Genomic DNA, 14,153 nt, shown 5'->3' with positions numbered 1-14,153 from the left:
ACAACTTCTAACACTTGTTCCACTTAGTCCACTTCCTCCACTTTTTGCTTTTCCTCCACTTCCTCCACTTCCTCCAGTTCATCCACTTCGTCAACTTCGTCCACTTCCTCCACTTCCTCCACTTCGTTCACTTCGTCCACTCCGTACACTTCGTCCACTTTGTCCACTTCCTCCACGTCCACCACTTCCTCCTCTTCCTCAACTTCGTCCACTTCTTCCACTTCGTCAACCTCTGCACTTCCTCCACTTCCTCCACTTCGTCCACTTCCTCAACTTCGTCCACTTCCTCCACTTCCTCCACTTCATCCACTTCGCCACTTAATCCACTTCGTCAACTTCTTCAGCTTCGTCAACTTTGTCCACTTTGTCAACTTCGTCCACCTCCTCCACTTCCTCCAATTTGTCCACTTCGTCAACCTCACATTCCTCCACTTCGTCAACTTCATCAACTTCGTCAATTTCGTCAACTTTGTCCACTTCGTTCACTTCGTTCACTTCGTCCACTTCATCCACTTCGTCAACTTCCTCCACTTCCCTCACTTCCTCCACTTCGTCCACTTCGTCCACTTCCTCCACTTCCTCCACTTCGTCCACTTCGTCCACTTCGTCCACTTCGTCCACTTCGTCCACTTTGTCCAATTCCTCGATTTCCTGCACTTCCACCACTTCCTCCACTTCGTCAACTTCTTCCACTTCATCCACGTCGTCCACTTCGTCCACTTTGTCCACTTCATAAACTTCGTCCACTTCGTCAACTTCGTCCACTTCCTCCAATTCATCCACTTGGTGAACTTCGTCAACTTCGTCCACTTTGTTCGCCAACTTCGTCTACTTCGTCCACTTCCTGTACTTCGTCGAATTCGTCCACTTAGTCCACTTCCTCCACTTCGTCCACTTCGTCAACTTCCTCCACTTCGTCCACTTCCTCAACGTCCTCCACTTCGTCCACTTCGTCATCTTTGTCAACTTCCTCCATTTCGTCAACTTCGTCCACTTCGACAACTTCTAACACTTCGTCCACTTCGTTCACTTCGTCAACTTCATTCACTTTGATGGAAGAATGAATTGGCGGATTCGGATGGAGGAACAAATCAACCAAGCTCACCTATGACTTGGACCATAGAAGCACCCAGCAATGGAAGAGGTGCTTTGGCAATGCAGCGGAATGGGTTGAAGATGATTGGAGGAACAGAAAAGTGTGGAAGTCACTCTGAAGAGGTGTTCGGTGGTTGGATTGGAGAAGATATAATGACTCGGTGATGAAGATAAGGTTGGAATGAAACAATGGTTCAGTGAAGGAGAAACTGAAATGAGGGAAGTATTTTAGGTGTTGAAATGTGATGCGGATGGGTGGAGATATGCTAGTAATGGAGCCTAGCTAGGGAGAGAGGCTAGAGGAAACTCTCAAGCTCTCTCTCGGTGACCTTCAATAAGAAGAACTTTCTGGACAGCAGAAAACAATTCTTCATTCAAATCAAAGGTGGGTTACAACCAATGGAGCAATGTATTTAAAGAAGAAACCAAGCTCCTGGTTCACATCTACAACGTTAACTATGATGCAAGGGCCAGCTGTGCAAGTGGAAGGAAAACGTGAGTGGCTACGTGGCCTATCAAACAAGAAACTGGTGAAGAAACGTGAGTGGCAACTGGCGCAAACCCTCATCTGCTGAGCACTAGGCTTTCTTCAACTTCAACCAAGCTGCTGGTTGGAATGTGACTCATGTGGGCTTCCAAAGCAGCTTACTATGGATCCAATTGAAGATTCCAACATTCCTCTAAGTGAAGATTTGGCTTGCTTCTTCATTCTTGATGTTTCCTTGCTTCTTGATTTATCAAGTTTCTTGGCTAGTTGATCCATGATCTCCTAGCTTTATTAGACCCTACAAAACACATACAAACATATTAAAGAGAATCCTACTAAGACTTAGAGAAAGAAAATTAAGAATGAGTCTTTAACAATCCATCTTCACTTCCCTTTCTTAGCCTTAGCTTAAGTTGATACTCCTTTGAATGGAATGCCCTTAAATGGGTTTCCATCATACCCTCCCTCTTGAAAAACGATTTGTCCTCAAATCGGGAAGATATAAAGAAGCACAACTTTGGTTTGTTACTTTCCTCCTGGATCAAAAATATATCTACAATAAGCATCAAATATATCTCCAATTAGTATCAATCCAAGAAAGAATTTTTTTATGGAAGTAACTTTAGAATAAGGACTTTGTTTTATAGTTTTAAAGAAATCTGAAAGTCCTATTTCACAAGTCACTTTTCTTTTATCTTGAGTTTCTTGTATCCCTAAGGGTAACAATAACTCAAGATTTAAATTGCCATATTTTGAAGAGGGTAGTGTAATGATAATTTGTGTGGCAATTGGTTTAAAAGAGAAGTTATCATGCAAAGACTTAAAGATAATTGAAGAAGAATTAAAGGATTGGAAACCTTCCCTTTTTGGTTCCCTTTGAATTGTAGGAGTAGAATTTGCCATCAGTAGCAAATGCTCCTTTTCTCTCTTTTCTTTTTCTCTTCTCTCATCTTCTACTCTCTTCTCTTCTTCTCTCTTTCTCTTTTCTTTTTCTCTCAATTCCTCTTCTCTCCTTCTAGTCTCTCTCTTTCTTCTCTTATCCAAGAGTTTCTCAAGTTTTTCTTTAAATTCAATTTCCCTTCTAGAGAAACCATCTAGACCTTTCATAAATGTTTTTCCCTCTTGAATAAGGTGTCCCATTAATTCTAGGTCTCTCTTGGCTGAAAGAGGAACAAAATTTCTTCTCATGCAAGCTCTTAGTTCATACCAATCATGAATGGAGGATTTTCTACCTTTCTTGACACTATATTGCCTATGATTCCACCACTCACTTGCATGTTCTTCTAATCTAGAAAGATATATGTTAAGAGCAAAGGATTCACTATCTCTAGCAAGAAAAGGATGTATTTTATCAATTTTTCTTTCCCAAGCTAAATATGTTAAAGCACTAATGTCCCTACCAAAGAATGGAATATCTTTCCTAGCTTGGTTATACCTTTCATCCTTCCTTCTTTCTTTTTGTTCACCTTCATTTTGATTTTTCATGTATTGGGCAAACAAATTCCTAAGCTCACTCATTTCTATTTCTCTCTTGGTGATCATGATTTCTTCATTCATCTTTTTAATTTCAAAAGTGGCTTCTTAGTTTGAAAAGGTTTAAGATTTTACCTAGAGACAATTCCCAGGTAAGAGAGGTGAGCCAAAGGCCGCTTAAATACCAAGTCTTACCTAGCCAGAATGTCTAAGGTTACTTACTTGACCATTTTCAAAGTAAGATTCACTATTGAATTTAAAAATGGACTCAAACAATCAAAATAAAAGATAAAACACCTATACTTCTAATGGAACAAAATCTTAGAGCATGAAAATTAAACAAAAGAAATCCTAGGTGAGGCTTGTAGCTTTGGCTAACAAGACACACTCACCGTCTACAATCAAAGCAAGCAAAGAAAATTGCCAAGATTAGAGAGAGCACCAAGGACTCTTCCAAACACTTGGTCTTAATGGCCTTTTACAAACAAAAACTGAAAACTAAACTGGAAACATATTACAAGTTCAAAACTCAAAAAAATTCAAGCTAAACTACTCTGTTGATCCATATGTGCACTGCTTGAACTTATCCAGCTGCCTTCTTGCTTGTTTTGATCATTCAACTCTTATACATTGGTGTTTCAATCTTGTAGACCAAAACTAGCTACTGCAGAACATGTTTTCTGCACTGGAACAGGTTGTATTCAGCCCTTGAGATGCAATCAGATGTATGCTTGATGATTGGCACAGTGCCTAATCAATGTTTACGTGAACTGCTGCAGTTAGCTACAGGATAAATTCCAAAACAATTTTGCACAGAGAAATCTGGAGTTTGCACTCATCCAATTACTTTCTCGTCAAATCAGTAGCACTTCAGCTTAGATAGATCCATTTGCATCTCCTTGAAGATCACCATTCAGTTTCAGACCTGCACTGTTATACACCATAACCAGCAAATATACTACAGCTTTCCAAAATCAAGTTTACTCAAGCAGCAAAAGACTCAGTTCATTAGTGTCAATCAACTTGAAATGAGAAAATTGTTTGTTCTAATTGATCACTAATAATGAACCAAGCTGGTCAAAATATATAGCAGCACCAGTAAAACCAGAAAACCCAATTGATCAAGTGTGATGAAATCTGTTTTGAGCAATTTGGATAGACTGAAATTTGCACCTTCAATTGGAAAAACCAGTTCAAAAAGATGTTTCAAAAATATAGTTGATCATTGGCATTGCCTTTCCAAAACAAAAAACTGTATAGACCTATTGAATAGCACAAGTCAGATTTAAGAAATTGGACTTTTCAGCATTAAAAGCTAAAACAGGATTTTCCTCTCGGCCAAGTATTTTGGCTTCATGTGCATCCACTCAAATCTCACTTTCTGAACTGTTTCAGGGTATTTTCACTCCACTGACAAATTGCTTTTGAAGGATATACACTCAATCTCACCATCACTCAACTGTTTGGCTTGTGTCTCAAAATTTAGCTAATGGAGTTGCCAAATTTTCACTCTTTTTCTCACTGCAGAATGGTGTTTCAGGAAGCTATTTTTTTCTTGCTGTGGAGGCACTTAGATCAAGAGCTATATGAGTTTCCACCCCTCAAGAGGCTACCACTAGCATGAGCAATCACCCTAGCACAAAATCTGCACCAATAGGCATCTAAACAGCACCACAAATCAGATTAAAAGTGACCAAATGACCAGGATTTTAAACTGAAATAGATTTACTTTGATGAACAAAATCAGAATTCCAAGAATGACCAATCAATGAGTTTAAAGCTTTAAAAACAGGTTGGCACGTCAAAAGGAACTTATCAATGGTTCTAGAACTGATTAATAAAGCAAAAAAAAAACTAAAATACAGGTTGAAATCAATGTGAAACCAAACTGTTTGATATTTTCCAAATCTGTTTGATGAAATGCCCCAAAGAGAATAAGATTTTGTGTTTTGGGGTTTTAACTGCTTGAAACTGGATTGCACGGTTCTGCAAGCTTTTTAACAGTTGATATCGCTTATTTTGATCATTTACTTTCAATCTAAAACACTGAACCAGCTCTTGCTACAATCCAAATTGAAATTTGAAGATCAAATCATCAAAACAGATTCAGTTTTCAACACTGCACCAGAAAAATTTGGCTTGATTTTGGTGGTTTGAAACTCAACTTTCCATAGAAGTGGCTTAAACTCGAAATGAATCACTTCAGCAACTTTAATTAGTGATTTGAAACATGTTCAAACTCTAAAATGAGTTAAAACAGATTGCTACACAGATTGACCTTGCCACTTCCTAATTTAACTCAAAATATGATGGTTTAAGAAACAACTCTGCACTTAGGCCAAGATATTACTAATTGAAATCTGCTAGCAACTTTTAAACACCATTTTAAACTTGTTCAAGCTATCAAATAGCTCAGGATTAGCAGAAATCAAAAACAGACCTTGTTATGGCCAATTTATGCAGAAAAATACCCCATCAATCCACCAAAATCAAGTTTGATTTATTCAAAAGCTATAGCAACAATGAAAATGACTCAAGGAAGTCTTAATACACTAGATCAAGCTGGAAATTATCAGCTAGAATGAATTAAATTCAGATTAGACATCCAAGGATTTTTAAGCACGGTGAAAAGCTTGAAATAAGACCAAAACAGTAGGTTCTTCTGGTTTATGAGGCAACCAAGCTATGCTAGATGCATTTCATTGCTTGTTATGGTTTGCCATAGCATTTGCAACCTTAGACAACACTAAACAGTGGTGGACAATGCATTAGAACAGACTTAAAAGACTTAAAACAGATTCAAAGAAAACTTAAACCAGAAATGAATTTTCAATCAGATTTGAAACTTGAACCAGAGTTTTAGTGATTCTGCTCATATCACCATGGCTAGATTAAGCTCTCATTGCCTTATTTGGTTGATATATGAATTCACTTTCATCTGAACTCAAGCACATCCAAAAACCAAAGCAGGAAAACCAGATTTAATGACAAATTAAAACACTGCATCAGAATTTTGAGCACATGACTTTAACATACTGGAATTGAATTCTAAAGCTGGAAATGACTCAAACAAAGAAAATTCACCGTTTAAAATAAAGGATAAACATGATAACAGAATGGAAACACACCGAACAATGATTAAACACTCCAAATTAAGAAGAACAGAACCAAAACAAAATATAAACGTGCTGGAATAAAGACTGGACAGAATGCAAAAACAGAAACAGAATTGGAATAAAAATGGATGAAATAGCTTAGCTCTTGGTGCGTGGACGACCTAAGCTCATGATACCACTTGATGGAAGAATGAATTGGCGGATTCGGATGGAGGAACAAATCAACCAAGCTCACCTATGACTTGGACCATAGAAGCACCCAGCAATGGAAGAGGTGCTTTGGCAATGCAGCGGAATGGGTTGAAGATGATTGGAGGAACAGAAAAGTGTGGAAGTCACTCTGAAGAGGTGTTCGGTGGTTGGATTGGAGAAGATATAATGACTCGGTGATGAAGATAAGGTTGGAATGAAACAATGGTTCAGTGAAGGAGAAACTGAAATGAGGGAAGTATTTTAGGTGTTGAAATGTGATGCGGATGGGTGGAGATATGCTAGTAATGGAGCCTAGCTAGGGAGAGAGGCTAGAGGAAACTCTCAAGCTCTCTCTCGGTGACCTTCAATAAGAAGAACTTTCTGGACAGCAGAAAACAATTCTTCATTCAAATCAAAGGTGGGTTACAACCAATGGAGCAATGTATTTAAAGAAGAAACCAAGCTCCTGGTTCACATCTACAACGTTAACTATGATGCAAGGGCCAGCTGTGCAAGTGGAAGGAAAACGTGAGTGGCTACGTGGCCTATCAAACAAGAAACTGGTGAAGAAACGTGAGTGGCAACTGGCGCAAACCCTCATCTGCTGAGCACTAGGCTTTCTTCAACTTCAACCAAGCTGCTGGTTGGAATGTGACTCATGTGGGCTTCCAAAGCAGCTTACTATGGATCCAATTGAAGATTCCAACATTCCTCTAAGTGAAGATTTGGCTTGCTTCTTCATTCTTGATGTTTCCTTGCTTCTTGATTTATCAAGTTTCTTGGCTAGTTGATCCATGATCTCCTAGCTTTATTAGACCCTACAAAACACATACAAACATATTAAAGAGAATCCTACTAAGACTTAGAGAAAGAAAATTAAGAATGAGTCTTTAACAATCCATCTTCACTTCCCTTTCTTAGCCTTAGCTTAAGTTGATACTCCTTTGAATGGAATGCCTTTAAATGGGTTTCCATCACACTTCGTCCACTTAGTGCACTTAGTCCACTTCCTCCACTTCGTGCACTTCCTCCACTTCCTCCACTTCGTCCACTTCCTGCACTTCCTCCACTTCGTCAACTTCCTCCACTTAGTCCACTTCCTCCACTTCGTCAACTTCCTCCATTTCGTCAACTTCGTCCACTTCGTCAACTTCCTCTACTTCGTCCACTTCGTCCACTTCATCAACTTCGTCCACTTCCTCCACTTCCTTCACTTCATTCACTTCGTCCAGTTCGTCCACTTCCTCCACTTCTACCACTACCTCCACTTCCTCAAATTCCTCCACTTCCTCCACTTCGTCAACCTCGTCAAGCTCGTCCACTTCCTCCACTTCGTCCACTTCCTCAACTTCGTCCACTTCCTCCACTTCATCCACTTCGTCCACTTCATCCACTTCATCAACTTCGTCTACTTCGTCCACTTTGTCCACTTCGTCCAATTCGTTCACTAGGTCCACTTCGTCCACTTCATCCACTTCGTCCACTTCGTACACTTCCTCCACTTCGTCAACTTCCTCCACTTCGTCAACTTCGTCAACTTCCTCCACTTCGTCCACTTCGGCAACTTCTAACACTTCGTCCACTTCGTCAACTTCGTCCACTTCCTCCACTTCGTGCAATTCCTCCACTTCGTGCAATTCCTCCACTTCGTTCACTTCGTCCACTTCCTACACTTCGTCCACTTCGTCCACTTCGTCCACTTCGTCCACTTCGTCCACTTCGTCCACTTCGTCCACTTCCTCCACTTCCTCCACTTCCTCCACTTCGTTCACTTCGTCCACTTTGTCCACTTCGTCAACTTCGTCCACTTCGTTTGTCCACTTCGTCAGCTTCGTCAACTTCGTCCAGTTCGTCCTCTTCGTCCACTTCCTCCACTTCCTCCACTTCGTCCACTTCGTCAACTTCCTTCACTTCGTCCACTTCGTCAACTTCCTCCACTTCGTCCACTTCGTCAACTTCGTCCACTTCCTCCACTTCGACAACTTCTAACATTTCGTCCACTTCGTCAACTTCGTCAACTTCGTTCACTTCTTCCACTTAGTCCACTTCCTCCACTTCGTTCTTTTCCTCCACTTCCTCCACTTCCTCCACTTCGTCCACTTCCTCCACTTCATCCACTTCGTCAACTTCGTCCGCTTCCTCCACTTCCTCCACTTCCTCCACTTCGTCCACTTCGTCCACTTCGTCCACTTCGTCCACTTTATGAAGTGGACGAAGTTGACGAAGTGGACGAAGTGGATGAAGTGGAAGAAGTTGATGAAGTGGAGGAAGTGGAGGAAGTGGTGGAAATGGAGGAAATCGAGGAATTGGACAAAGTGGACGAAGTTGACGAAGTGGACGAAGTGGAGGAAGTGGACGAAGTGGAGGAAGTGGGGGAAGTGGAGGAAGTTGACGAAGTGGAGGAAGTGGACGAAGTGGACGAAGTGAACGAACTGAACGCAGTGGACGAATTGACGAAGTGGACGAAGTTGACGAAATTGACGAAGTTGATGAAGTTGACGAAGTGGACGAATGTGAGGTTGACGAAGTGGACAAATTGGAGGAAGTGGAGGAGGTGGACAAAGTTGACGAAGTGGACAAAGTTGACGAAGCTGAAGAAGTTGACGAAGTGGATTAAGTGGACAAAGTGGATGAAGTGGAGGAAGTGGAGGAAGTGGACGAAGTTGAGGAAGTGCACGAAGTGGAGGAAGATGAGGATGTGGAGGAAGTGGAGAGGTTGACGAAGTAGAAGAAGTGGACGAAGTTGAGGAAGAGGAGGAAGTGGTGGACGTGGAGGAAGTGGACGAAGTGGACGAAGTGTACGAAGTGAACGAAGTGGAGGAAGTGGAGGAAGTGGACGAAGTTGACGAAGTGGATGAAGTGGAGGAAGTGGACGAAGTGGAGGAAGTGGAGGAAGTGGAGGAAAAGCAAAAAGTGGAGGAAGTGGACTACGTGGAAGAAGTGTTAGAAGTTGTCGAAGTGGAGGAAGTGGAGGAAGTTGACGAAGTGGAGGAAGTGGACGAAGTTGACGAAGTGGACGAAGTTGACGAAGTGGAGGAAGTGGAGGAAGTGAACGAAGTTGACGAGGTGGACAAAGTGGAGGAAGTGGAGGAAGTGGAGGAAGTGGACGACGTTGACGAAGCTGACGAAGTTGACGAACGAAGTGGACGAAGTTGACGAAGTGGACGAAGTGAACGAAGTGGAGGAAATGGAGGAAGTGGACGAAGTGAAGGAAGTGGAGGAAGTGGAGGAATTGCACGAAGTGGAGGAAGTGTTAGACGTTGCCGAAGTAAAAGAAGTTGACGAAGTGGAGGAAGTTGACGAAGTGGACGAGGTGGAGGAAGTTGATAAAGTTGAGGAAGTGGAACAAGTGGAGGAAGTTGACGAAGTTCACGAAGTGGAGGAAGTGGAGGAAGTGGAGGAAATGGACAAAGTCGACGAAGTGGACTAAGTGGACGAATTGGACGAAGTGGAGGAAGTGGACGAAGTAGAGAAAGTTGACGAAGTGGATGAACAAAGTGGACGAAGTTGACAAAGTGGACGAGTTGGACGAAGTGGAGGAAGTGGACGAAGTTGACAAAGTGGACGAAATTGACGAGGTGGACGAAGTTGACGAAGTGGAGGAAGTTGACGAAGTGGACGAAGTGGACGAAGTGGAGGAAGTTGACGAAGTTGACGAAGTGGACGAAGTGGAGGAAGTTGAGGAAGTGGAGGAACTGGAGGAAGTGGACGATGTGGACGAAGAGGAAGAAGTTGACGAAGCTGACGAAGTGGACAAAATTGACGAAGTTGACGAAGTGGACGAAGTGAACGAAGTGGAGGAACGAAGTGGAGGAACGAAGTGGAGGAACGAAGTGGAGGAACGAAGTGGAGGAAGTGCAGGAAGTGGAGTAAGTGGACGAAGTTGACGAAGTGGAGGAAGTGGAGGAAGTGGAGGAAGTGCTCGAAGTGAAGGAAGTGGAGGAAGTGGAGGAAGTGCACGAAGTGGAGGACGTTGACGAAGTTGACGAAGTGGACGAAGTGGAGGAAGTTGACGAAGTGGACGAGGTAGAGGAAGTTGATGAAGTTGACGAAGTGGACAAAGTGGAGGAAGTTAACGAAATTGACGAAGTGGACGAAGTGGGCAAAGTGGAGGAAGTGGACAAAGTCGACGAAGTGGACTAAGTGGACGAGGTGGAGGAAGTGGACGAAGTAGACGAAGGGGATGAAGTGGAGGAAGTGGAGGAAATGGAGGAATTGGACGAAGAGGACGAAGTTGACGAAGGGGACGAAGTGGAGGAAATGGACGAAGTGGACGAATTGGAGGAAGTGGACGAATTGGAGGAAGTGGACGAAGTGCAGGAAGTGGGGCAAGTGGGGGAAGTGGAGAAAGTACAGGAAGTGGATGAAGTGAACGAAGCGGAGGAAGTGGACGAATTGACGAAGTGGACGAAGTTAACGAAATTGACGAAGTTGACGAAGTGGACGAATGTGAGGCTGAAGAAGTGGACGAATTGGAGGAAGTGGAGGAAGTGGACTAAGTGGAGAATGTTGACGAAGTGGAGGAAGTGGACAAAGTGGAGGAAGTGGAGGAATTGGAGGAAGTGCACGAAGTGGAGGAAGTGGACTAAGTGGACGAAGTCAACGAAGTTGACGAAGTGGACGAAGTGTTACAAGTTGTTGAAGTGGAGGAAGTGGACGAAGTAGAGGAAGTTGACGAAGTTGACGAAGTGAACGAAGTGGAGGAAGTTGACAAAGTGGAGGAAGTGAAGGAAGTGGAGGAAGTGGAGGAACTGGACGAAGTGAACGAAGTGGAGGAAGTGGAGGAAGTGGACAAAGTGAAGGAAGTGGAGGAAGTGGAGGAAGTTGACGAAGTTGACGAAGTGAACGAAGTGGAGGAAGTTGACGAAGTGGAGGAAGTGAAGGAAGTGGAGGAACTGGAGGAACTGGACGAAGTGAACGAAGTGGAGGAAGTGGAGGAACTGGACGAAGTGAAGGAAGTGGACGAAGTAGAGGAAGTTGACGAAGTGAACGAAGTGGAGGAAGTTGACGAAGTGGAGGAAGTGAAGGAAGTGGAGGAAGTGGAGGAACTGGACGAAGTGAACGAAGTGGAGGAAGTGGAGGAAGTGGACGAAGTGAAGGAAGTGGAGGAAGTGGAGGAATTGCACGAAGTGGAGGAAGTGTTAGATGTTGCCGAAGTAAAAGAAGTTGACGAAGTGGAGGAAGTTGACGAAGTGGACGAGGTGGAGGAAGTTGATGAAGTTGACGAAGTGGACAAAGTGGAGGAAGTTGATGAAGTGGAGGAAGTGGGGGAAGTTGACAAAGTCGACGAAGTGGACTAAGTGGACGAATTGGACGAAGTGGAGGAAGTGGACGAAGTAGACGAAGTTGACGAAGTGGATGAACAAAGTGGACGAAGTTGACGAAGTTGATAAAGTGGACGAGTTGGAGGAAGTGGACGATGTTGACAAAGTGGAGGAAGTTGACGAAGTGGACGAAGTTGACGAAGTGGACGAAGTTGACGAAGTTGACGAAGTGGAGGAAGTGGAGGAAGTCGAGGAAGTGGAGGAAGTGGACGAAGAGGAAGAAGTTGACGAAGCTGACGAAGTGGACGAAATTGACGAAGTTGACGAAGTGGACGAAGTGAACGAAGTGAAGGAACGAGGTGGAGGAAGTGGAGTAAGTGGAGTAAGTGGACGAATTTAACGAAGTGGACGAAGTGTAGGAAGTGGAGGAAGTGGAGGAAGTGGACGAAGTGAAGGAAGTGGAGGAAATGGAGGAAGTGCAAGAAGTGGAGGAAGTTGACGAAGTTGACGAAGTGTTACATGTTGCCGAAGTGGACGAAGTAGACGAAGTTGACGAACGAAGTGGACGAAGTTGACCTAGTGGATGAATTAGAGGAAGTGGACGAAGTGGACGAAGTTGACGAAGTGGAGGAAGTTTAGAAACTGGACGAAGTTGACGAAGTGGACGAAGCGGATGAAGTGGAAGAAGTTGAAGAAGTGGAGAAAGTGGAGGAAGTGGTGGAAGTGGAAGAAATCGAGGAATTGGACTAAGTGGACGAAGTTGACGAAGTGGACGAAGTGGATGAAGTGGACGAAGTAGAGGAAGTGGAGGAAGTGGAGGAAGTGGGGGAAGTGGAGGAAGTTGACGAAGTGGAGGAAGGGGAGGAAGTGGACGAAGTGGACGAAGTGGACGAAGTGAACGAAGTGGAGGAAGTAGAGGAAGTGGAGGAAGTGGAGGAAGTGGGGGGAGTGGAGGAAGTTGACGAAGTGGAGGAAGGGGAGGAAGTGGACGAAGTGGACGAAGTGGACGAAGTGAACGAAGTGAACGAAGTGGACGAAGTAGACGAATTGGAGGAAGTTGATGAAGTTGACGAAGTGGACGAATGTGAGGTTGACGAAGTCGACAAATTGGAGGAAGTGGAGGAGGTGGATGAAGTTGACGAAGTGGACAAAGTAGATGAAGCTGAAGAAGTTGACGAAGTGGAGGAAGTGGAGGAAGTGGATGAAGTGGAGGAAGTGGAGGAAGTGGAGGAAGTGGAGGAAGTGGACGAAGTTGACAAAGTGGACGAAGTGGACGAAGTGGAGAGGTTGACGAAGTGGAAGAAGTGGACGAAGTTGAGAAAGAGGAGGAAGTGGTGGAAGTTGACGAAGTGGACGAAGTGTACGAAGTGAACGAAGTGGAGGAAGTGGAGGAAGTGGACGAAGTTGACGAAGTGGATGAAGTGGAGGAAGTGGACTAAGTGGAGGAAGTGGAGGAAGTGGAGGAAAAGAACGAAGTGGAGGAAGTAGACTAAGTGGAAGAAGTGAACGAAGTGAAGGAACGAAGTGGTGGAAGTGGAGTAAGTGGAGTAAGTGGACGAATTTGACGAAGTGGACGAAGTGGAGGAAGTGGACGAAGTGGAGGAAGTGGACGAAGTGGACGAAGTGAAGGAAGTGGAGGAAATGGAGGAAGTGCACGAAGTGGAGGAAGTTGACGAAGTTAACGAAGTGTTACATGTTGCCGAAGTAAAAGAAGTTGACGAAGTGGAGGAAGTTGACGAAGTGGACGGGGTGGAGGAAGTTGATGAAGTTGACGAAGTGGACAAAGTGGAGGAAGTTAACGAAGTTGACGAAGTGGAGGAAGTGGAGGAAGTGGACAAAGTCGACGAAGTTGACGAAGTGGATGAACAAAGTGGACGAAGTTGACAAAGTGGACGAGTTGGAGGAAGTGGAGGAAGTGGAGGAAGTAGACAAAGTGGACGAAGTTGACGAAGTGGAGGAAGATATAGATTCAGAAGATATAGGAGAAGATATAGATTCAGAAGATAAAAGATTCAGAGGATAAGATAAAATAATATAAAATAAAATAAAATCTAATCTAATCAAATAAAATAAAATAAAATAAAATCAAATCAAATAAGAAAAAATAAAATAAAATAAAATCAAATAAAATAAAATAAAATCAAATAAAATAAAATCAAATAAAATAAAACCAAATCAAATAAAAATCGAAAAAATAGAAACAGAAAATAAAAACAGAAATTCAAAATTAAAGTCAAAGATAATCAATAATCACACAAATTAACCAGTTAAACCAGAGTCCCCAGCAACGGCGCCAAAAACTTGATGCACAAATTTATGATCACCAAAATATGATGTCACAAACTTGTTGAACAATCGGCAAGTATGACCGAATCGTTTCAAGTAATAAACTCGGTAAGACCAAGTATCGTTCTCCCAAAGGACTCACGGCCTAGTTTAGTTATGTGATTTGTTGATTAGCTAAGACTTAAGGACAAAATAATTGGATTTTACTATGCAAAAGACGAAAATAAACATGTATGCATG

This window comes from Vigna umbellata, chromosome 9 (genome assembly GCF_029865625.1).
Source record: "Vigna umbellata cultivar VRB3 chromosome 9, Vumbellata_1.0, whole genome shotgun sequence".
NCBI classification, from domain to species: domain Eukaryota; kingdom Viridiplantae; phylum Streptophyta; class Magnoliopsida; order Fabales; family Fabaceae; genus Vigna; species Vigna umbellata.
Note: the sequence above shows the minus strand (reverse complement) of the source record.